General features: G+C 28.2%; 1 protein-coding gene across 1 annotated transcript in view; it reads right to left on the reverse strand.

The window, feature by feature from the left end:
* Window positions 1–25,719, reverse strand: part of LOC132949232 (nephrin-like) — a 354,694-nt gene that overhangs the window by 272,482 nt on the left and 56,493 nt on the right. The gene's annotated exons all lie outside the window — the stretch shown is intronic.

The raw sequence follows: 25,719 nt of genomic DNA on the forward strand, positions 1-25,719 counted from the left end.
TAAATTATATTACTAATAAGTAATAATACCTAATAGTGGAACTTATAGCTGATAATGGATTCATTGTGAAACTTTAACTGTAGGTTAATTTTAATTCCGTGAGTTTCCGGCGTCCGTTGTAAGTTATAATATTATAAACTACGAAAGACACAAAGACGCCAATGTACCACAATTGCCTATACAACGCGCCGGCTAGCAGATGTAAAAAATGTATTATTATTATTATTAAAAAAATATCGGAGATAACGATGGTAAAAACTATTATTATATTAATGATAACCAACCAATAATCTTTGTGCTTATATTTTAAAATAAGAAAATAATTAATGATTGATATAAAAACAAATATTATTCACTAAGCGGTAAGCATTACACCATAGTTACATGGTTCAGATTCATCAAAATAGTACTTTTAGTGGATAAATTAAGGTAGACAGATACCAAAAAAAACTTGAGAGTCACTCTGTTATATAGTAAGTTAATAGGATGGTGTATATTAAATTTTTAGATTTTTTTAATATCGTAGCTAAATTCAAGCAAATCTTTTTTTTATTATTCACATTTTACAATACTACCTATAATCATTAAATATATTAATCTAAAACATTGTACCATACTAACATTCGATATAATATCGTGTTTTAACTCTTTTATACTATTTAAAGATATTATATATTTTTTGTAATGGAAAAAATTTTATGTTTCTGATTAAAATGGTCTGTAAGATTGTGGGTAGTACCTATTGTTAGTAAACGCATCATATTTCATTTCTTAGATAATATTATCATGCGAACATTAAATTATTGACATGTGAAAAATAAATACCATCATAAACATGCTAACAACTGACTTTAGTTATCTAAACTCACGCTTCAAGTACACATAACTTAAACGTCCAAGTACATTCGATGACTTCATGGAATATTTCGTTATCATTTTACATTATTAGTGAACTCGGGGAAAATAGTTTGTTAATCGTATCTTACAGTAGGTAAAAGATATTATTATAAAATTGTTATGGCTTGAACGGAAAAATTGAAATATTGAACTTTAATGTTGTCAACCATTAAATAATACACCATGTACGTTTGAGCAAACAAAATAATTAAATTACTTCAATATACTTCTCCACTTTATCCACCTATCAACTGTGATATTATTTAGTAGACTTCCCTTCTCCTCACTCGTAACCACATATTATATTCACAATATACACACAATAACATTATCTTTATTTTGACAGCATAGCTACTAGTTGTTTGGATAAAATAAAATTATCTTCAATATTCCATTAGAAAATATAGTAAAAGTAATCACATAAAATAATAAAATACTGTAAAAAAGGCACATCCGATCATGACTCATGAACAATGAACATAATATATTAAATGACAGATAACATATTATAATATTTGTTTGTGTAAAATTCATATTATATGAAAACTTACAACTGAGCTTATATTACTCTTGAAATTGAAATAATGTTGATATATAGTTATAGGGTGTCCCACAAAGATTTAATATTTCAAAATAAAAGGGTCGTAGGACTAATGCAAACTACATTACCAATCAGTTTTAAATAAATAAATCCTCGTGGGACATCCTATACATTATATGATATAGGTTTATGATATATACCACCGATGAAGGATTTAGAGTACTTAATGAATTTTAAAATTGCATAAAGGAGCTTAAAATATCTCCTCAAAATATAACAACTTTCGAAGAGATTTTTTAATTTACAGAAAATTATATTACGAAACGCTAATAGGCTTATTACTCTTTATGCAATTTACCGAGGAAAAGTAATAAATTAGGTAAGAATTAACAAACACTTATTCCAGTAAATATTCATAATGAGAAAAAATATCAGTTTTTATGCTAGTTCTTATTCTTAAGTAGGTAGTCAAAACATGAAGAGTCTATAATTTAATTGTGTATTATCTGCAATACTTACAGGAAAGATAATAAAACATTCCAATAAATCAAATGAAATGCTGAGACCTAATATCGAATCAGTTAATAAAATGATACATTTTTAAAAGCAAACAGGACTATATTATACATGTATCAATGATTTAGAAAAAATAAAAATGAATGTATATAGTTACATTATATTCTAAACCAATAAACATATTAAATTAACATAGGTATTCATAAAAAAAATGTGAAGCAATAATTTAGAATAGTACATAATTCATTATGTATCATTAAAAACAAAAATATTACGTTATGTTTTTACACTCAAGGTATTTAATTAAGTTTAATAAATATGATATTTAATTTTTAGTATCATTTTTACAATGGACAAAAATGGGCTGAGTTTTCCATGGACATGTTTGCATCTTTAGCCAAAAATGACTCTCGTAATTTCATGAATACGTACATTTTTTAAATTATTTTTACCACCTATGTTTCATAATAATTTAATATAGCTTAGTTAGGTAAACTATAAAAATATCATAAATACGGTCGTTACAGTTCTGAATCCGTTCGTACGTCAATCAAATATTTCTCTAAGTATATGGATTTCACAACAACGATTTGTTACTAATATTAAAATGTCAAAGTTACAAATGTTTTATTTTACCTATGAGCAACATTATGCCTCATTCTTGTCAGTATTCTTAATAAATGTACACATACAATTCAACTCAAAAATGTCAAACCATACCTCTAAACAGTATGATATTTAGAATTATTTATGACATGTAAACGATTTTTGATATATATGTAATATACCACGGTGGTTGAGTATTTCCCGATAACCATAATTTTTGTTCCAAACCATATAATTTATATTATATACCCATTAATAATATTATCATTACAAGATTATCATTGAGCCCAATGATGAGAATAAGACCCAGGGGTGGAAACCAAAACCAATTTTGCAGTTTTGGTTTTGGTTTTAATTACCAAAATTAAAGTATTATGTTTTGTAATCGGTTTTAAAAACCAGTTATGAATTACTAAGGTTTTGTAATCATATAACAATATATAATATACTATATATACAACAATATTATTAAAGTTATCTCAACATTATTCTTCAACGTTTAAAATTCCTATGTGTGTTTTTTTTCTTCTACTAGTTTTCAAAAAACTCTTTTGGGGGTAGTAAAATTGCTATAAATGATTTCCCCTTGTGAGTTGTGAAAATGATAAGCCTATTTTTAATTTAACTCAATCTGATAACATTTTACATTGTCCTGAAATAAAAGCATACAATATTTATTAAAACATTTATGAAAACTTCAAAATTGATTTTTTTACGCGATTCAAGAGTACTTTACCCAACTATAGTAATTCTTCAAAGCATATTTGGGTCAACATAACATAATGCAATTGGTTGATATCAAGTTTAAAAAATGGCAGTTCCACTAGACATTTGTTATAGTACTAAAAAAATAATAAAGAAAAAACAGGATGTAGAGACCTGGTCTCACTTCACTTATCTTGGAGCAAAACTTAGTATATTGTGATATTAGAGTTTATTATTATTATTCAAATTAAAAAACAAAACAAAATTGTGGATTCAAGTAAAAACTAAATGTTTGCTGACATCCCTTCAAAAACTTTAAACAGCAATCGTCATTTTTTCTGACATTTAGAATAACTATTGACAAAATCTAAATAAAAGTACCACCTTGAACAGAACAGTAGAATCTATACCTGGTTTTCAATTTTAAAATATTCTATATGACACTTTTTGAAAATCCTTTAATTCTAAAATTGTTGACAGACAAATAGTACAAATAGTAAAACAGACACTAAAAAGATAATTTTTTATCAAAATGTTTGTTAGTAAAATATGAATCTATGAGATTCAAATCTAAAGATTTTAGTTCACAAAAATGTATACTCATCATATTTCAACACATATTTACATAATATTAATAACACATTAACATATATTTTAACAAAATATTATATTGGAGAAAATTATTTTATTTTATTGACACTAAAAACCTGTCATAGCAGTTTTGTAAAAATAAAAAGGAATGAATGAAGTACCAAGGTACAATCTTGAATATTTTACAAAGTGTTGTTGTTGTTTGTCGGTAAGTGAATTCTTTAGTAACATTAAAAGAGTGTTTTAAAAATGGATTTCAAAACACAAAATTAACTCGAAGTGCACGAAATTACGCATCTACCAGTTAGAAAGTTTTTAATTCACTATAAACTTTTCAACACTTTCGTCTTATTTCCTCACCAGTTATATTTGACACGGTTTATCGTTATGGATGAAAAATAAAAAAAATATTAATAAAAAATATTAATAAGAAAGTATAAATTGTACAAAAAAAAAATATAATAAAATAATTTCTCAAAAATTATACAAACAAAAAAGTAGGAATTTCAGCTACATTTCAGATTTCTGGAACTTTTAAATATAGTCAATTTGATTATTATTATCCTTTGAAACTTATTTTAGTTTATTATATTTTATAATTTAAAAATCATGATTCATCTAAAAGTTTACATTTACAAACAGACATTTTTAATTGGCTTACACCATGTGAGGTACTAAAATATGGGTTTTTTTTAATATTGAATACTTGTTAAAATCTTATATAGATACGCATTCATTTTAAATTTAAGGTTTTCCGCTTTTTCAACTTTCATTTTTACATTTTAAAGTTTTTCGGAAGGTAAGGCAATCGAACTTTTAGTCCTCTTCTTGAACTGTATAATTTAGAAAAAGTAATGACTTTTAAGGATTCTATTAAAAATACCGAGAAAATATGGTTAGTTTTTTATATAATATTAAAAATCATAGTTTGAACAAGTTTATATACGTAGCACCAGTATAAAAAAATATTATTCTTTTAGTGAATTGTACACTATTATAAAACATCTAAGTAACTATGTAATATAATTTATCTTTAAAATTACTCAAAATAGAAAAAATAATTAATATTGACTACCTATACAAATGAGTATTATACAATTATAAGAGACATAAAGAAGATGATGTGAAAACAAATTGCCTTGATTATTTAAAAATCTAAGACTTAAACTTACAATAGAATATGTCTATACATTTTCAAATTAAATTCAATTGAAAAACAATTTGCAATTATTAAAGTAGTCATTCGAATTATGTATTCCTTAACAAAAATATTAACCTCTGTTAATTTCGCTACAGATATCGATGGAAGATTTTAAAACCTCAATTACCAATACAGGATATTAATACCTCTTATCATTTATTTAAATAAACGTTAAGTAATAAGTAAATTCAAGTCCTTTAACTGATCAACTTTTGACCCCATAAAATTTGTTCCCATGTAAACAATATAGCTAGTAGCCCCTCATTGCTATATAGAATTTGATGGCAGTTATTAATATTTTTAAAGAAAGTTTTTTATATTATTATACAATTTATAATGTATATATAATATATAGTGATGATATTATTATAACAACATTTAGTGTAAAACAGACAAACCATTAATGGAAAAACGCATTTGAAACACTATTACAACTGAAACACGATACTATTGATCACAAAGTCGATTTGTATAAACGAAGAAGATGAAAATTAATAATTATAAAATTATATCTAAATTATGGTTAAATATTTGTGCGATTTTATACTATAAAAACTACAGCAAAAATGTAGAAGCAGTTGTGCCACGTTTATACGCAATGTAAATACGCGAGCATTTTATTATTTTCCCACATGAATAATCGCTCCAATGACTATTATTTTCATCAGGTGTTTATTAATATATAATATTATGGACTGTATACAACGATATTTTATCATATTTTGTTTTCAACTACTGAATATTGTATTATTATTATATACGTATGTCGGAAAACCATGAGCTTAGCTAGACGCGTGAAACATAGTGAATTCGATTTCAAACCATGCACAGTACGAAATCGAAACTAATTAATTGATAACAATATGTCGAATCTTCAAAAGGAAAGTGCTCAGAAAAATATACAATCCGTGTAAAGATGTAAGTACTGGAGAATGGAGGATCCGAAAATAAAGAGAATCAAAAGAATTATTTTAAAGCCCGTGTATTGTGGATGACATTACCAAGAAGCTCACATGGGCGCAAGACATGCGCTATGCGAGGAAGTATCGCTGCTAAAAACCGTGTTAGAAAATTCTCCACGGGAAAAAAGACCACTGGCACTCCCAAAATTACGATGTGAAGACAGGGTAAAGTAGACGCGTAAAAAGTGTGGCCAGGAGAGAACTAAAAGGAAATTTCATTAGAAAGAAAAATTCAGAGGCAATTATGCTGGTCTTGAAGGCCGATAACCACGAAATAAAGAAGATGAAGAAAAATCGTAGTTTGGCGCTCCGTGAAATACGGTCCGCAGTAGTAAGCTATGCGTTATATTATCATATTTGGCGACGGCTCGGCGCAGCATCGTTTGGAATCAAAGTCCAGTGTAGATACGGAGTCACGATTTTTACGGCACAGAATAAGTTTTTGACTTAGCCGACCGGAAAAATGAACCAAAGCCAGTTGTTGTGATCGTCGGTAGTAATACGTAACTATCATAATACAGCTGACTCTGCCAATCTATGACGCTGCCGTGCGTACGTTGTTTTACGATTGAAACGTTCAAAAATAAATGCAAGATTCATCTTTGTTTAATACTGTCTATATACATTATTTAAAGCGTACAGATCACGTTGGTGATCAGCATTACTCAAAATAGGAAAATTCTTGACAGGCCACTGTCATTCTTTGCTTAATCCTTTCAAAACCAAAAAAACGATAAAGGAGGTGAGTGTAGTGATTTTTAATAAAACACAGACGCAGGAAAACAACAATAGATAGACACGAGGAAGTATTTAATTGATTCTAAAAATGATAACGTGTGATGGTACAAATGAGAAGACAGAGATTTCAATACACTTCCTTGGTTCACTATACACGTGCAATGATTTTATTGTAGAAATCGGTCATTAATATAAACTCGAGTACAGAGAAAGGAAACGCGTTCTCTTCAAAATGGTTATTGTTCGATGGTATGTAAAACGTATTTGCCTTCGTCACCCAAAAACTGGTTATCACGATAAACGTTTGACTGAACTGTATTTATTTGTTCCTATAAGTATTTAGCGATCCATACTACAAAACGTAACCATCATACACGATACACGATTAAAACTCATGAACTATCGATATTTTCTTTCATTTAAGTTTATTCTATCGTTACCGTTATCGTTATAAAAATGATACATTGAAGAGCCAATTCATTGAAATAGAATGACATAAATAGATGACATATTTTTTTTTTTAATATCAATAAAAAAACCCATTAGGTATCAATATACATCAATAATTGAATTTACTACATCTACAAAGTTATACAATTTAGCAACACAATTTACGTGTCATTATAATTTAAAAATATGGCCTTTATATTGGATGGATATTAATTTTGAACGGAGAATCATTATAAAATACATTTTCTTTGATATTCAACATAATTTCGTAGTGGCGTTACGCGAAGAGAAGAAATGAAAAAGTAGAGCTAGCATGCTGTTTCAAATGAATATCTCAAGTATAAATCAATAATATAAAAACCATTCTCTGGCAAATAGGGATCTTTTTTTAATCAAAATAAAGTAAATAGCTCAAAAGAAGGTTATTGTTTACAATGCGACCGGCAACCCGAAGTCCGTCTGTAAGATGTTCAATTCAAATGTAAGCACGATGTTTACAAGAGGATTACAGTATTACATGCATATAATAACAGTGGTTGATCGAATTACATATGAATAGACAGATGATATCGTTCTTACTTTTCCCATGTTTATATACTTAGTGTTTGAAGCTCTATTTTTTACCCTTATTATTAGTTATGTATTCAATTTAAATTAACAACTCGGTAAACTCGACAATAATAAAATTTTTGACACCAATAAAAATAAAATAATTTAAATCAATAAAGTTGATATTAAAACTATTTTAAATCCAAAAATAAATTGAATTCGAACCGTCAAAATGCAAACACTGAATAAACCAAGTATAATTAAAAATCATATTATTTATAAACAAACACATAAGGAAAAAAGTTCCAATTCTAATATTAGTATCATGGATAAAGAAGTATCGTTTAATAACTTTTTGATAATAAGATTGAGAATAAAAAGGAAACATTTCAATCGGTTGACAATTAGTTTTCGTTAAAAATTGAGTTGTACCATTTTCTATTAAAAACTTCAAATATGATCAAAGATATTTTTTCTTACATAATATGCTTTTGATACAATGATTATTTGATCAAACGTTTTTCATCACCCGTTAGTATCGAAATGCAATAAATCAAGTATAGTATTGTTGATAGAAAATTGTGACTAAAACAATGGGTATAAGGCAAAATGTAAAAATTCCGTTGACATTTTTGATGTCATAACTCGTAATCAAAAATTGTAAATTGATTGTACTAGAAAATGCATTTATTTAATTTAAATGCGATGGTTTTCAATTTGATAAAATCATCTATCTTATTTTTAAATATTCGTTTTATTATTATAGCGTATACATTAGTTTAATTTATTTTATTTTATTAATTTTATGTAATTAATAAGCATTATTTTACTAACTTTATAGATAAAAATACTGATGAAATGACTGGTTGAGAATGGTTGTTTATGAATCATCTATACTTGGATAGATTAGAGTTGTACTTTTGTAAATCTAAGCAAAGCGTCTTTTTAAGAAATTTGATGCAATATTTCCTTAGTTTAACTATGTCCTGCTCGTACACTATTATTCAGCTCTTAATATTTCCTTGCTGTATCAATTTATCTCTGTGCCCATTATAGATTTTCAAACCACGCTTCAGATTTCAATTCCAGTTTTTATTTCGAAATTTAATTTTCTCCACTTCATTTATCATATACCAAATATAGAATATATATTTGATATCTTTTTATATAATGAAAATTGTTACAAATTTCCATACGCCAACTGATGTATTTAATTTTAATACTTTACATGATTTAGTTGAACTATGGTACACAGACATATTATTTTCCAAATCCATTATGACAATATTAATTTCTATAAAATATACTTACATTATCTTGTTATTATTATAATAAATAAATAATTTTTTTTTTGAAAAACACGAAGAAATATACATTTTAAATAAAAATATCTTGAAACTATCTTTAAGTTTAAAAATTAAAAGTTTTTAAAAATATATTAAATTTTAAAAACAAGAGTTTTTACTTTACTCAGAACAATTATTATAATTAATGTTAGCAATAGTTTCGTCTGATAAATGAATTAACAGGTTACTGTGGTTTATAGTTAAAATACCGCGGGCAAAACGTTTCGGTAAAAGTTTTCCAAAATCATACACAAACTTTCGGTGACATTGTCAAACCATTTAAATTCTTGAATTTTCGTTGCTTTTCGTTTTTCCGGAGGGGACATAATATGCATTTTATACAAGATCCTAGAGAGCATAGAAAATCACTTGTGTATTTGAGATTTTTATCATATTATTCATAACGAAGTTAAAAATATTTAAGTTTACTTTACTTAAAGTCGATATATTTAACTATTATATTACAATATTATAATTTGTAACCATTTGAGAATTGCGACCAACAAAATGTGGAGATCAATTTTTATTTACTATCTTAATTTTATTTTTCTTATATTAATAGAGGATTGGTCATATTTAGATCTGTAACTAATATTAATTGACGGACGAGAGCGCCATAACGCATCTCGTCCAGTGGCAAATTATCTTCCGCTTTTAACAGACCATATATAAACAACTGATTGTATGAGAGCGTACATACGCTCCGCACATCATAATGAAATAAGAATATTATTTAATTTACAAAAAAGTAAAATGTTATGATATGAGGATGGACACTAGGCTGTGGTAGAACCAGTGCTATTTTCTCTCATAATTGTCCATGTTAAATAAGAAAAAAATATTTTCTGGAATGATCTAAGCAACGCTCGGTTTTACTTTTTTACATATTTAGGTATTAGAATGATATTAAATTTTTTGTATTTGAAAAAAAAGGTATTTGATTAACTTCAAAAATAAAATATGACTAAAATAATCATTCAAATAATATATTTACAGTATTTTCCTATTTAACAAAAACGTATACAAATAGTTGACAAATAAATGTTCAACAGTTATTAGACTTGTGACTTAAGTAAAAATATTTGATTTAATTCGTTAATAGGTAGTTAATTTTCCTTGTTCTAATAATAATACAGTTTTTAGTTGTTCATCAAACAGAAAATACCTACAGCTAAACAAACTACATCAATATTATCACAATACAAAAAAAAATTATAAATCTTGGAAAATAATTAATATTTATTTGTAACAATATAATATTTTATAGTTTAACAATTTGATAATATTCGTAACATATTTACATAACAAAAACCACTAAAAGCAGGGTAGATTTGGATTTCAGTTGTAGTCGATATCGTTTAGGTAACCGTAAAGAACCAAATAATCCATTTTTTTTTTTAAGATTCCCAATCGGAGAATGAATCGTTCATATCCTATGTAAATAAACGAATATAGTACTGAGACCCGAAATTTCGGCATAACGTCAACGGCGTAACGTTGTTATTATTCAAATCACGCGCAGAATAAATATACGTATTTTTATTTTATTTTTTTACGTTCATCCCTTACCAACCTAACTCTCGAGGGATCATCGTCTCGTTTATGGCCAAAATTTCAGGCAACTGTAGTAGAAATACGATAGAGGAGAATCAGTAGTTTGGCATTCACTCGGGAATCCACAGTGGTGACGAAACATGAATATTCGATCAAATCAAACAATAATAATAATAATAATAATAATAATAATAATAATAATAGTAATAATAAATTATCGAAAGAGGTGGCAGTTACCAATTTCACATTAAAAATCATCATAGCTTGATACACTGGCACAAGAACACATACACACGGGGATTGTAAACTTGGCGTGTGGAATAGTGGAGGTGGTAAAGGGGCATGTAATAAATATTCAGCTTCCTATATATAGGTACAAACTACGTTGCTTCGGCTTACCCGCGTGATTAAATGGCTGACCCAACATTTTTTGCATACTGTCCGGATTTCTGAAATATTTTTAGCGACTCTAGCTTGCACCTCTGGTGCCATCCACGCCTCTTCCCTCGGGACAAGATTTATGGCTAGGGTTCGGTATTCTGCAAACACGAATGGTACATCGTGCACCTATAGGATGGAGGTAAAAAAAGTTGAAAAGAAAAAACTTACTCTTTTCCCCCTTCTATACCTACTATGTACATATTCGTCACAATGAACACACCAGATTAACTTAACTGAATATAATATATATAATAATATATAATGTACAATGTACATATTACTTAAACATTACAATTCGCTACAAAAATCAAAATAATTTGAAAATGTGTGAGCAAATTAAACATATTTTGTGATATTATCAGCAAAAAATGTAGCAGGATAATCTCAAACTATAAAGCAATATACAAATTGTTTAATTTTATATATGTTAAAATTTTTATTTTTATAACATGACAATACTTATTACAATAATTACATTATTACAAAACTATATTTTTGTTCTCTTCACTTTTTTATTTAATGATTAACCCAAAATGGAATAACCCCCCCCCCCCCCCCCCCATCAAAGCCAATTTCTCTATCAAATAAAAATGTTCGATGAAAATTAATTATTAGTCAATAGGTATGTTATGCAAAATACCACCTGGCTAGTGAATATATTATCTTATATTTAAAATTCAGTTCCGCTGAAACTAAGTTATATAAATGTGTAATTTTAATGCCAAGATTTTCACTTCTCACGCACATGGTAATTTCTCCACTACCTACAGCAATTAAATTCACACAAATTCAAACAATTGAATCAATGGTGAAATTAGAATAAACACACAGCAGGTTTATTGAGACATAAGTGCTTATACACGCACAGATGTTTGCAGCATTCTAGTTTCGACCAAGTAAAATAAACTTGGGGATCAAATCTCTTGCACACTTGTTACTATTAATGCCTGTGAAGGTCCAGAAATTGAATTTCTCTCTGGTCTCTGAACAAATTATCGAACTCCGTGTAAATACTTCCTTCCTCGTTCGTCTATTATGGTTAGCCTAGGACTTTTCGCTACTCCTCACAACCTGCTCCCCCAAATTTAACCCTATTCGACCAGATTTTGAATCAAATCGACCGTAAAATATATTTCAAGAGAGTTCCTCAATAGTAGCTGAGCAGATATTGTTAATATTAAAACGCAGGTCAGAAAGGGTGCAAAGAAAACCTTTTAAGTTTTTAAAGCAAAAGAACATTTGAAATAAATCAATAGAACTAAAAAATATAAACAATATGCATAATACAATTATACACTTGTGGTACCTACCTACTATATTATATTTCGTGTTTTGTTTAAATGTTCTTTTTTAATATTAAACACCAAGTACTTTACTTTGCTGTAAAGCTGTAATAACTAAATGTTGAAAACTCAAAAATAATATAATTGTATAAAGATGTGTTTAGGCTTCCCCGTAATATTAAACGTATGTTTTATTCAGGTTATCTTTCACGTAAATTAAACCAAGCCACACATTTTATTTTAATGCTCCCAAACCAACTATAAAATGTAACTACTTTCGTACTTGCGTTCTAACTCACAAAATTGTATAATATATCTAGTAGTTTCTATTCCAGATAAGTAAAAATATTTCTAACGTGAACAACTTTAACCATCAATTTTATAAACCTAAAAATAAAGTGAATATATTGATATTTGCTTACCGCCTAGTTATCAATTTTCTTCGAGGATGATTTATACGAATAATTCAGTATACAATAATATCTAAATCTACATAAATAAATCCCTAATGAAAACAATTATAAGTACGATATGACATTATTTTTTAAGGAACAGATTGATACATAATTTAATTATTCTAAATAATTAGAGTTTATTTCCAAAACATCTCTATCTGAGCAGTAATAGTCGCCGTTTATCAGTCTACAGGGTAAGCTGGATCAACGCATATTATGGACAAAATTCACAGAGCCGAATCAAACATTATCTCTAAAAACATATAGCTTAATCTGGCTTTCGCTGAATTTCACTAAAGCCGGATAAAACTTTTCTGTCCGATTTGTCCGGAATAAGCAGTGACTACTGTATGGATATACAGTTATACTGAATTGTATACGTTTTAAACTATGAAATATAACTCATACAATTTCTAAAGTAAGCTAAAACTAAAATTTTAACTATCTGATATTATTATACACAAAGCCAAAGTTTTTATTAAATTAGATAAAATTAAATGTCAAGTAAGGGATATCATATAATTTAAAATAGGTGTAATTTATATATTATTAAATTTTAAATAAAATAAACCACTCATAGGTAAATAATAAAACCCTGTAAAAAATAAATTGTACACAAATTATCATATTTTATTAGGTAAAAATTAAAAAATATTTCGAGAAGTTAGGGAAAATATAATTACAATGGCCATTACAATCGGTTCAGCCTAATACCTACTCTAAATTTTACGACGCTACGCTTAAAATAGCCGGAGATGACAGATTCTACTATTGCGTCATTTTATGACTTGAGTAGATATTCATATTAAATGTTAAAAATATATATTTGTGTGGTGTCCACTTTTCAGTTCACGCTGCTTGAATAAATCAATAAATGTATAAATATAACTAGAGCTGAGAGTCCAGAATCTAGATTGCATTTTACAATTTAAATTGTTGATACAAATATTTAATAAATAAACACTGACGTATAAAAAAAGCCACCCCTACAAAAGTGCCGCCCGAAGCGGTGACTTCGTTCAACCAAATAGTAAAGAAATAAGTCACTATATTTACGGAAGGTCCAACAGTAAAGTTTTGATAATAATAATAATAATAATAATAATTTATTTAAAGGAAATAATTTCCAATTACAAGTAATACATACAATTTTAAAATAATAAAATGTTGTTGGTAACTTTTTAGTATGTTAGTATGTATTTAGTAAATATGGTTCATGTACAGAATATACTTACTCGGTAAGTTAAGATACTGCTAAACCATTATAGTATTGCTAATGGGTTCAATGCCGAATATACTAATGTCAATCATTTATATTTTAGGCTATCTACGAATTGAGGTCACTACATATTATTTAAAGTGTATCGCTAGCAAAGTTTAAATTTTTCTTTAATTAGTTAGTTTTAAAACTATTTATGAAAACCGAGGAACGCGCTCTGATGTACTATAGTTTTTGAGTGTACTCGTTGTTAAGTAGGTCACTGTAATGAATGTGTCAAATCATATGCTCCAAAAAGTAAAGATGGACACAAGAATTTAATACACTTTAAAAATAACCCACTATATTGTTAAACTTTATACATTCATCGCTCCGCTCAGAATTTAAAATACGAAATAACAAATTTACTGCGGGGCAGTTTATTTTCTAGCTTCGGGTGAACAGTAAATAAATATTTATAAGAGGTACACATGTACATTTGTCTGCTAAATAATTTATATTATATATTTTTTTATCATACGATAAATAGTGAAAACAGAGTATTTAAATGACTCTGGTCTCTGCGTGTGAATACACACGTGGTTGACGAACGTGGTGCTGGTTTGGAACCGCCTCTCCGGTATATACCACAACGGGCGTAACGCCAATGCGTGTTGGGCAATTGCTCCGAATATTTTAATTAGGTACTCGAATAATATTTGTCTTTTACTCCAGCACATTAAAAAGGTATATAGATTGACTGCGCAATGGAAAATTTTAATAAAATTAATTATGAACTTAACATTTTATTTAATGACAAAACGTATGTAATTTAGGGTAAAATCAAAAAATTCAAATAAACTAGAAAAAATTACACTATGTTAAATAAATATAGGATATTGATTCATACATTTTGAAATTGTTTTACGGCACATTACATTAAAATTTTACTCGCATATTTTTACCTGTACTTTTTGCAACAATGGATTCAGTCCACCACAGATTATTATAATATGAGCTTATCCCGTGTAGGTTATACGTAACTTAGGGACGTATATCGATTCCACTGATTTTGTTTACTGATTCTAAAGGCTATCAACTCCTAAAACCGTTCATACTATATACCTATCCTAGAATTAAATTTAGTTTAATATTAGTCGACAACGTAGTGCGTGAGACGAAGTAATAAATTGCGTACATTCAACAATTTAAAAAAGAGCGCCAATTGATTTTGATAATCAATACCTATATCTAGTAGGTATATAATATAATAATTGCACACTTTTCGTGAGCGAAACTGTAATCTTATATAATGTAATAAATCATGATATGGGTATTATAAATAATAAATTATAAATCAGACATAAATATACATTAATACATTTAACAACAAGACTTTGGTTTCAAATTAATTGTTTCAATAAGCAATTCGGTAAAATATCAATGCAGTCTAAGTGTATGGTTGGTTTCTATGTATAATCGGTAGTCGTACGAAGTCTATAATGGCTAGGTATGTACCATTCTTCAAAAAAACCGTATGTTTCCTGCGTAGTCGATAAGTCCTCGTCGGTTTGTCATCGCGAACAACGCGTCATCCGGGCACAGAGTAGCGCCTGTACAAAATATATACATATATACGCCGCAAACGCCCTATATGAGTCGTCGGCTTTTGGTAGGGTTCCAACGATGGCGAACATATATTATTATACGGAATAAGGAACGTTTCGCAGGCGGTGTGCTGCAGCGGAGCGCGTGGCTCGGTTACGGCGGCGGTAATCCACTAAAACGCGAAACACCGTTAACGAAGGAAATGCGGCAGACGAAGGCGCGGCGGGGACAGCTTTTTTTCTGCGGCACGCGGACGAGGCGGAAAGGAATCGCGCAATGATAAGACAGATATGTGGTCGAGAGCCACCGGAGCGTTTTAAAAGACAAACGGCACATGGGGGGCAATTTGTTTTATTTCCGTTATTCCCACCCGACCCCAGCCAGGCCCACCCGGGCCCGCCCGGGCAATACGCGGTTCGCCGAGAGAAATATCGCTCCCCGAGAAAAGCTACGGTCCCTACGTGGCGGTGGCAGCGCTGACATCGAACAAAAAAGTACGTTTCGACGGCACCGCAAGAGATCACTGTATCGAGTACACCTGCATGTGCGAGGAGATGAGAGGGAAAAGGGACGAAGGCGTTCCTTATAGTCGGGCGGAGAACTGTTGAGAATCGTTTCAAAAGTTCGGCAACATTATCGAAATGAACATGTTGGACACACAACGAATGTGAATTACCGCTTTTAGTCCTAGACATATATACAATATATCGTTCGTGAGATGAGCAGTGTACTTTGGAAATTCTACACAACATAGGTACTCCAAGAGTATAATAATAATAACATTAAAAATTATCATTAAAAGTCATTAAAGTAGACAAACTTCTTACATTATTTTGTTTCATTGATTTAAAATATAAAAAACAATAATACATTAATAATTGCTTGAACTAATTTAGTACATTTTGACTACATTACATTTATTTAATACATTTTTCTGATCAAGATTTTATTTTTTGTACTCCTAACCTAATCATTTTGCCGCAAAACGATTATTATCTAAGAAATACGTGTCAATGAATACCATAGCATGGACATGAAAACAGCAGAAAATCAGAAAGACGAACATGGATAAAATACTTGTTGGCACGCAATTGGGTATGTCACGTCACGCTGTCAGCCCAACTGTGCGTACGTGTCTTTCGCTCTAACATTAGGATTTTCAGATAAATTATCGTCTATTTTATTATATTTCAAATAATAAACCAAAATAAATATTTTTAGAAGGTCAAGAAAAGGGTTTAAAAGGTGTAACATAATTTAACATAAATTGTTCATGAACAATATAGTACTTTTCTTTGAGAATAGCTTAACATTTTCATTAATTATTTATATTACTAGAAAAGATCATTAATCTCGTTTAAATTCTAACAACACTCGGAATGTTTCTGAACAATGTGTTGTTATTTTTTCTGTAAAAATTCCCACAAAGCTCAATAACTGTAATCAAATGGTTAGCTTTATCTCTTACAGAAATTGACTGTTGAACACAGACTTATTTTAAATACAGCGACTTTTGAACGCAACAACAGAATAAAAAATAATTTAAAAACGTAAGCATCGACAGAGTGCTAATATTTAACATCTTTGTTTAAATTATTAACTGCTCAGAATCATTTTTCAAAGTAAAATTTATCATTACTTTCATGTTTATGAAAGACACGTAACCCAATAGTTCATCTAGTTCCTTTATATCGCTTGTAGATTTCTACTCTTTGCCTTTATAATTATAGTTTTAAAAATCAGGCTTAGATATGACCTGCAAACTTTTCTCCTTTTAAATAAAAACAATATCAAAATCTGACTATTCTACAGGCGTGAGTTTTTTCTATAAGACATAGTTTTGTACTAAAAAACGCACCGGATCTAATGCCATTAATTCAAGTTAAAATAGTACGGCACAGCATTTAAAATTAATTAAAGCATAATAGCTTTACAAAGTTTGAAAAATAGTTCAATGAATTATGAATTTGCCACGAAGGTACCGAATTTTCTAAATGCAATATTATTAAGAATATTTTTATACATTTAACGATAAAAAAATGATAGATGTTTGAATTTTAGTTTGAAAGAGCTATACTATTTTCAAACTACTTCCAAGCCATTTATTTAGATGTATGTATATCGGCTCAGTAACTTTTCCATTAGAGCGGACAGAATCGCATTAACTGTTACCCAAAGGTAGATCTTGGGACTATTACACTAAGTAGATGTATAATAATATTCATATTCATGAATAAATATAACTTATACATAGTTTAAAATCCCTCTTGTCAATATTTTAGGCATCGTAGATTTGACATACAAAAAGTTACATTTTAATATGTTTATTCTTAGACAAACATGAACTTGAAAAATAAATACTTGTCTACAGCTTTAAATATTCTTTTGCATTAAGTAGGTATTTTGTTTAAATGTTTCAACAAACAACGTTATGTAAATAGGTAGGTACTAAATGTGTCGTGTGACTTCCATACTTTGTTTATTAATTGTTCGGCTCTCTCCTTCAACTAACTCAATTTGAAAAAACTGCATTTCTCTTCATACAAACACTCCTTTCTAGTTTTTGTTATCATTGTCTGCTAATCTCAATTCTAAATTATATTTTCAATACCTACCGGTTTCAAATCTGTTTAACTATGTGCCGCTACACATTTGCCTAGTGATTGTCATAAATAATCTTAATTCTGATATTTATATTACCGCCATTATTAGCTGTTAAAGTATAATAAATTCTGTTAAAACTTCATTAAAAATATTATAACTTACCAAATCCTAAAATATAACATTTATTATATTCAAAAAAATAAAATATATTTTGAATTAAAAAAAAATTTTATCACCAAACAATTTAACTAGATGTATTGTTTTATAATATTGTCTACTTAGGTATGTTTAAACGTTTATTTTTAATTTACATTGTTAAATGTATTTTAAAATAACAATGGTGATAATTTTATATACAAACATACTAAAATATTCCTGACATGAATAAAAATAATGTATTTATGCATCAATTACAAAGATTAACGTTTTACCGTATACCATAAAGGGATGCAGCTAAGTCTCTGAATACTTTATTTTTAAGATTCTAATCAAAGTAGTGACATAAACTTACATAGTTGTATAATAATATTTTATTTGTTACAAGACCCTGGTCTATTGGTTACTTATTTGTTTGTTATCCAAAACTAAGTGCCTATATTAAGGGGGGAATTATTTTTTAAATGGTTATTTCATAAAATAAATATGTCATAAAATTATTCTGTTATTAAATTTTAAAATAAACAAGTAATATTTTCTAGCCGAATTAAGTAGATTATAAGTACGCAACTCCATATACAATATGTTAAAATAGATGGACTAGAAATTAATTTCATTCAATGATTTTATACCTATTTTCTTTCCTCGATTCATTCGTCCACATAAAAATGTATCGACAATAATGATTGCGATGACCCAGATAATCGCACTTCAACGTGGTATGAGGATCAAAACCAACAATTATGTACACTCGAAAATCTTGTTTTGTTATATTTTCTCGAAACATTCCAACTCGAAAATGGTCTACAGTCCCAACCAAAACTTCTTTAGTCACGTACTACAAACGCCCATAAACATATATAATCATTATTGTAGCGCGTCAACGCCGATCAGGACAAGTCGTAGTCAAAGTAAATGCACCACAAAGACCATGGTCCAACTGTGTCTAGAATACGTATTATCGTCACCAGTTGTCTGTAATGATATGAAACGATCGCGCTCACCCGCCGCCGCATCGAAGTGTGTTAATTAGTAACAGCAATGGCTTTGATATATTATGCGACACTTTCAAAACATAACATTACAATTGATATTTAAATATTTATTATGTATTTAACTGTAGAGGACAATTCTTAGAATTGTGTCATTGATCATTGGTGCTATTAAAACCTTTAACAGTGCAACGAATCAGAATAAAAGTAAAATATCAAGTTATTTTGCATAACAGAGATATTATTTTGATTTCTGTTATAAATTGACTTGATGCAAATGAAATAAATAATTCGCGTTTTCGACAAAAATTGCATTTATTCTATCATTTAGTTTACGTTTATTTTTATTTTATTCAATATTATTCTTCTTAAGAACAATGTAATCGTTATAATTTAAAAGAAAAAATATTTTGTAATTTCATATTTTTTTTCTTTAATTTTGTAACTTTCCTTAAACAATCGAGATAACAATTGACAACGATTTCACGCACAATTTTTAGATTTCATTAATAACAACATACTTTTGAATTTTATATTATATTTTAAATTAAAGGTAGGTATTTACATACAAACACCCGTGAAACGTAAAAACAATATAAATGTATATTAAATGAAAATATTATTATTCAGAAAATATGCTATCAAGAATAATAATGGCCTTGTTGTAAAATATTTTTTATTTTATTAGAATCTAAGAAAAAATATGTATTGAAGTTAAATAATAATAAAAATCACAACCAAAGGTATTGTTGTGAAGTTTACCATGTTTTTCGGTATTTTGGCGTTAAAAATTGGACTTTGGGGGCCAAACCTTTATATGTGGAATTCCCACTAGGGACCTACTCATAAATCAGTCTCTGTACGGGAACAGTGAAAACGGCGTATTTCCGAAGACTTCTTTTCACAAATAATTTTCCCGGTGGCGACTTTTGATCTTCTGGCCAAAAACCCATGGTCTAAACTCTTAAGGAATATAGTAGAGTCCATTATATTCTTCGATATACTAGAGATTAAAAATGACTAAAAACAAAATTCAGCGTGAGTCGATTAAGCTAATAAGCATATTATTATTATACCTCGTATATGCATTCCAAATAAATAAAACCATATCTTGAATTCAGATTCATAAAAAAATTGTAAAATACAAAACATTATACATTAATTATTAATGTTTCTTTTTTACTGATTCAAACATATACCAATTTCCAAAAAAAATATTTTACACAAATATAAGTTAATTAGTAATATTAGTTGGTCGTATGTATTAATTTAAAGGTCATATATTTTCTTAACTGAAAAAATAATATTTATGTAGGTATAATTATTATTTGTACATTAATAACTTGGTTGGTTTTAATTGAATCTCAAGAAAAGCCAAATTATTTAATATATTTTTCGACGAAATCCTCCAATTAATAAACATTCATAATAACAATTATACATATAAAATACAAAAAAATAATCTAAATTATTGTTAAAATTAAAATATTCTACAATACGCAAAGGTTATGCTTACATTAAAGATACAATATGATAAGAAAAAAAGTATTCTGGCCTATCATAATGCCCGAATTCCGTAGTAGGCTGGAAAACTAACGGTAACCGAGGAACATAGAAAACTGTGTATTACGGCGCCAGGGCCGCTAATCTGTGCTCAGATGAGCGACTAAACATTAGATATGGAACAGTGGTCCACTGACAAGGAAGGTTGTTTTTTGCAAGGACAGGGTTAAAGAGGATATTAGGGAGGGGGAGAAGTGAACACTGGGCAAATATTGCTTTGGCCATTTGTCATGTCTCTTGGGGATTCCAATTTGCTGCATGGAAACAACCCGTTAATCATTGCCAGCAGAAAATTCACCTTAAACGCACATATTATTATTATTATTACTATCGTCAAAATAACGCAATGGTCGTTGAAAATCGTTTTAGACAAAAGTAGGAACCATTTTTCAAGATGACGTGTATATAGCAAATAATCGGTAGTACGTATGTATATATTATTACACTTGTTGAAATTGAGAGAATGCAATTAGTTTAACTGTATTTGAATTTATTGGAAACCATCCAAGTACCTACACATATTTTTCATTAAAACAAACTGATAAAGTATGAATTATAAACAACGTATTTGTGAAAATTAGTTTTTCAAGTGTATATATATAGGTATTAGTGTGGGAATTCTTTATAGGTAAAGAAAAAAAAACAAATATAATTTTTATCGAGCACTCCCCCCCTCCCTTCTATTACAACTATGTATTTTGTTAATTTTCATAAGAAAGTAATTATAGTTATATTTGGAGTTGACAACTCATCCCGTCCATGTGTCACAAAAGGGTTGAAAAATAACACTGCATATACACTTAAAAATATTATTCCGACAAAAAATTGCTTTTATTTCGACTTAAAAATAATAATTAATTGATAGATGTTACATTAAAAATTATTTTATTTGTGGGAAAATAAAAATTGATATTAATTGAAATATTATAAGAAATGTATTATCTAAAACATTATGCGCAACTTTATGCATTGTTTACATTCTTCCTAGACAATTATACCACTATTTCATTAATAAGGAAAAAAAATTTAACTTTATGGTGGCAGCCTTTTGTGCGATAACAAACAAAATATGAGTTGAGAACAACTTACAAATATCAATATTTTTCAAATGTGTAAACAATGAAACAAAGTAATATAATATGGTAGATGGTGATAAATGATAATATATGTGAGTTGCACTTTTCATCGATATTCGATGGTAAATAGGTATTTTTTTTTAATTTACCTTACGGTTTATTTAATTATGAAATATTTTTGTCAATAAGTTTACATTTTAAAATATATTGGTAAGGAGCCAGAATAAATTGAGCGCAACTATTTTAATATGCATTATGTTATTTACCCTCAACCAATACAATCAAACAGTTTGAATAATACCAATAAAAAAAGGTTTCGTTTTAGTTTTATAACCTGTTTTTATATTCTAGAATAAAAGAGTATATTTATTTAAAATTTAGACACAAATATTCAAAATGTGAACTAGAACTTTTGTTCTAAAGCATATTATGTACGTTGAAGAAATTTAAATTTGTTATTTGTTTTATAATAAACATTAATAACAAAAAGCATATTAATTAATGTATTATAATACATAAGTATATCGATTAATTAAATTAAAAACACAATTTAAAAACTAAGTTAATTAAATAATTGTATTAAAAATATTTGAATAACTACAAAATTAATTAACTTGAAATCAATTTAAATTGTATGTCCAATTTTGAACTTAAATAATGATTTCCAAATAAAGTTATCATGGTATCCAGCATGCATTTTTTATTACATAATATTCTGAAGTACACAATTTTCTGAAAAACTCATTATATACAAACCCAATTTCTAACAAATAAGTAGTGAATTTGTTATTAGTAATTAAATTTTAGATGAGCAGAGTTGAGTGACACGGCTAGCATTAATTGATTTACTATTCATAGTATTTATATTGGTGGACAAAGGAGGTACACTTTTAGTTGAAAAGGGTAACACCCATGGGGTTACACCTGGTTATATTTTTTGAGTTCCTGGTTTTAATTTTTGGTAAAATACGATTGAGAATTGTATCCGGAATTGTAAGTAATACGATTTAAATATTATTTTTTTTTTCAACGTTGCCATATTTTATAATTTTAACAAATGATTGAGCGCGATACTTGCTAACTGTCTAAATAAATAGTGAAAATCAACTTTGAAATGCATATAAAAAGTTTGATGAACTAGAAAAGAGACTTAAGTGGGTTTTTAGTCTACAATGTTAAAGTCACGGAGAAGTCAAAGATGAGTTTTCAGAACTAATGGGCCAAGGTAGAAGAAAAGAAATACTTTCTATCAATAAAGAATTACTAAGAAAAAAATAGATAACATTAAACATCAAAAATTTAAAATAAATATAATACGTGGTAGTAAATGCAGTTAATTTTTCAAAATATTTAGAATATAGGTATTGGCTAACGGTATCCACGATTTGGCATGTAGGTAAATTACATCAACTTATTGTTTATTAACCCATTATATTTTATGCTCCCATATTTTTTATAAGATTATAGTTATTTTAATTTATAGCTAGACTTAGAACATTTTTATCACACAATTTATTTATATGGGTAATGGGTATATACATTTATTATATTTTATTTTAAAAATATATACTATTTTTCTTATTGTTATTATTATTATTCGTTACACTTGAATTTTCATTTTAAAAAAATCAATGTACTGAATCGATTTATAGCCAATTAAATGATATTGCAACGTTGCACGTAAATATTCGTTCTCAATCGTATTAGCTTTTTTGGATAAAAGTTAAGTTCTATTTGTGAATTTTAAGTGTTCTCAATCGTTTGGCCAAAAAGGTATAACGTTCACAATCGGTCGATTGCCTTAATTGTTCAGGTTTTATTTTGGTCAAATATCAACTCTTGTATACCCAATCGAAGAAAATCGGATTGTATAATAAAGAACCATTAGTTACAATTATAACACACAAGTAAAAAATAAATATAAAAATGTGTACATTTTATTTTGAGCTTTGGTGTTGCAAGAAGGGGTAATTATTTACCAAAACACAATTTTAATATGGTATGTTTTATTATGTGGATTATCCAAGCCCGTGCGAGTCTTGCTCTCATATAGTCATAGTCATTCATAGTTGAAAAAATGTAAAAATATAATTTTATTATTGAGTATAAATATCAGACGGTTGTATAATATTTTTCCAGTATCGATTTACGAGTGGAAACCGAGTTTTCACATTATTCTGGTGTCGGTTTCTCATTAACCTGGTTTCAAACCTGATTCAAATTCATCAAGTAAACAGATACAACAGATCACATAACTACTAAAATATAATATGAATATAATATATTTATAAATTTTATAATGTAAAATATTTACATATTATATTAAGCACCTAGTGGCTAGTACCTATACTTATACACTACACAGATTTAAATTATTTTTTATTTGCATGTATTACCCTTGATACGAAAAAAATATCCAACAATACTGATGAAAAGAGAACAAAGGCGTAAGGGGTATAAAATATAAGAGTTTTCTCGGGCGGCAGGGGGTACTAGAATATAATATTATGGGTATCTGTTGAATTATTCGTGATTTTTTTACTCGGTTTCCTTCCAAAAAAAATATACTTTCTACTTGCGTTTTCTTTTCTATAGATTCATAAATACACATTTATATAATGCATCATTGATGCACAATCTTGAATAATAATACGTATAAACCAACTGAGAACATGGAACATAACAACACGGAGAAATATTAACCCGAGGGTGACATAAGTACGAAAAGGGCTTACCTGACTAAAAGTTGTGGTACACTATTGTGGTAGTTTCAGTACGCTGCAAGGCATATTCGTCTTTGAAAACATTGACTGGCTAACCTTTTATATCTAACATTAATAATGTATAGAACGGCGTAACGTATAGGCAATATAGGTACCACTGTAATTTTAATAAGAAACAGAAGATATTTTTGTGCTCTTAATGTACTGTAATATGTACCTACAGTGAAACCTCTAAATACCGGACACTCTCAGTCGCTGAAATTTCTCATTAAGTTCACTATCCAGAGGTGTCCATCATTCAGAGGGTTCATATTGTAGAATGTTTGTAGTTGGTTCCCAAAAAAAACATCCGCTATTAGGAGGTGTCCGTTAGGGGAGATTTCACTGTCTAACTTTTTATTATTATTTATCACAAGCATATTAAATATACATTCTATAACATACCAGTTTTAAACTACAGTAAGAAAAAGAAAAAGCAAAAACAAATCAGGCAGGCTATTAATTAATAACGTTGGTGTTGGGTTAGTTAAGTTACTTAACTTTAGTTTCATAGCCAAAAACCAATCAACTATCAAAAAATTTAGAAATATAAAAACAATTGGAACAATAAACATTTAAATGTATAATTCTTTATATATAATAATTGTGCGTTATAACAAACATGGAAATAGTTTTTAAAATAAGATAATAATTTCTAGTATTAAACAAAATGGGTGATATCAACCATAATTATTTTACCTAGTAATTTTCCAAATACAACATATAGTGAAAGATATTATAATGACTAAATAATAATAAATATTTTAATATAATAATTAAAAAACAAATAACTAATAAAAACAAAATAAATGAGAAAAACAATAATCTAGAAATAGGCAGATTTTTGGATTATAATATTATTTCTTTACTTTATTTCTATAACGCAATATTATGCAACATTAATATGGAGTAACAAGTCATCATT

This window comes from Metopolophium dirhodum, chromosome 7, assembly GCF_019925205.1.
Source record: "Metopolophium dirhodum isolate CAU chromosome 7, ASM1992520v1, whole genome shotgun sequence".
Classification (NCBI taxonomy): domain Eukaryota; kingdom Metazoa; phylum Arthropoda; class Insecta; order Hemiptera; family Aphididae; genus Metopolophium; species Metopolophium dirhodum.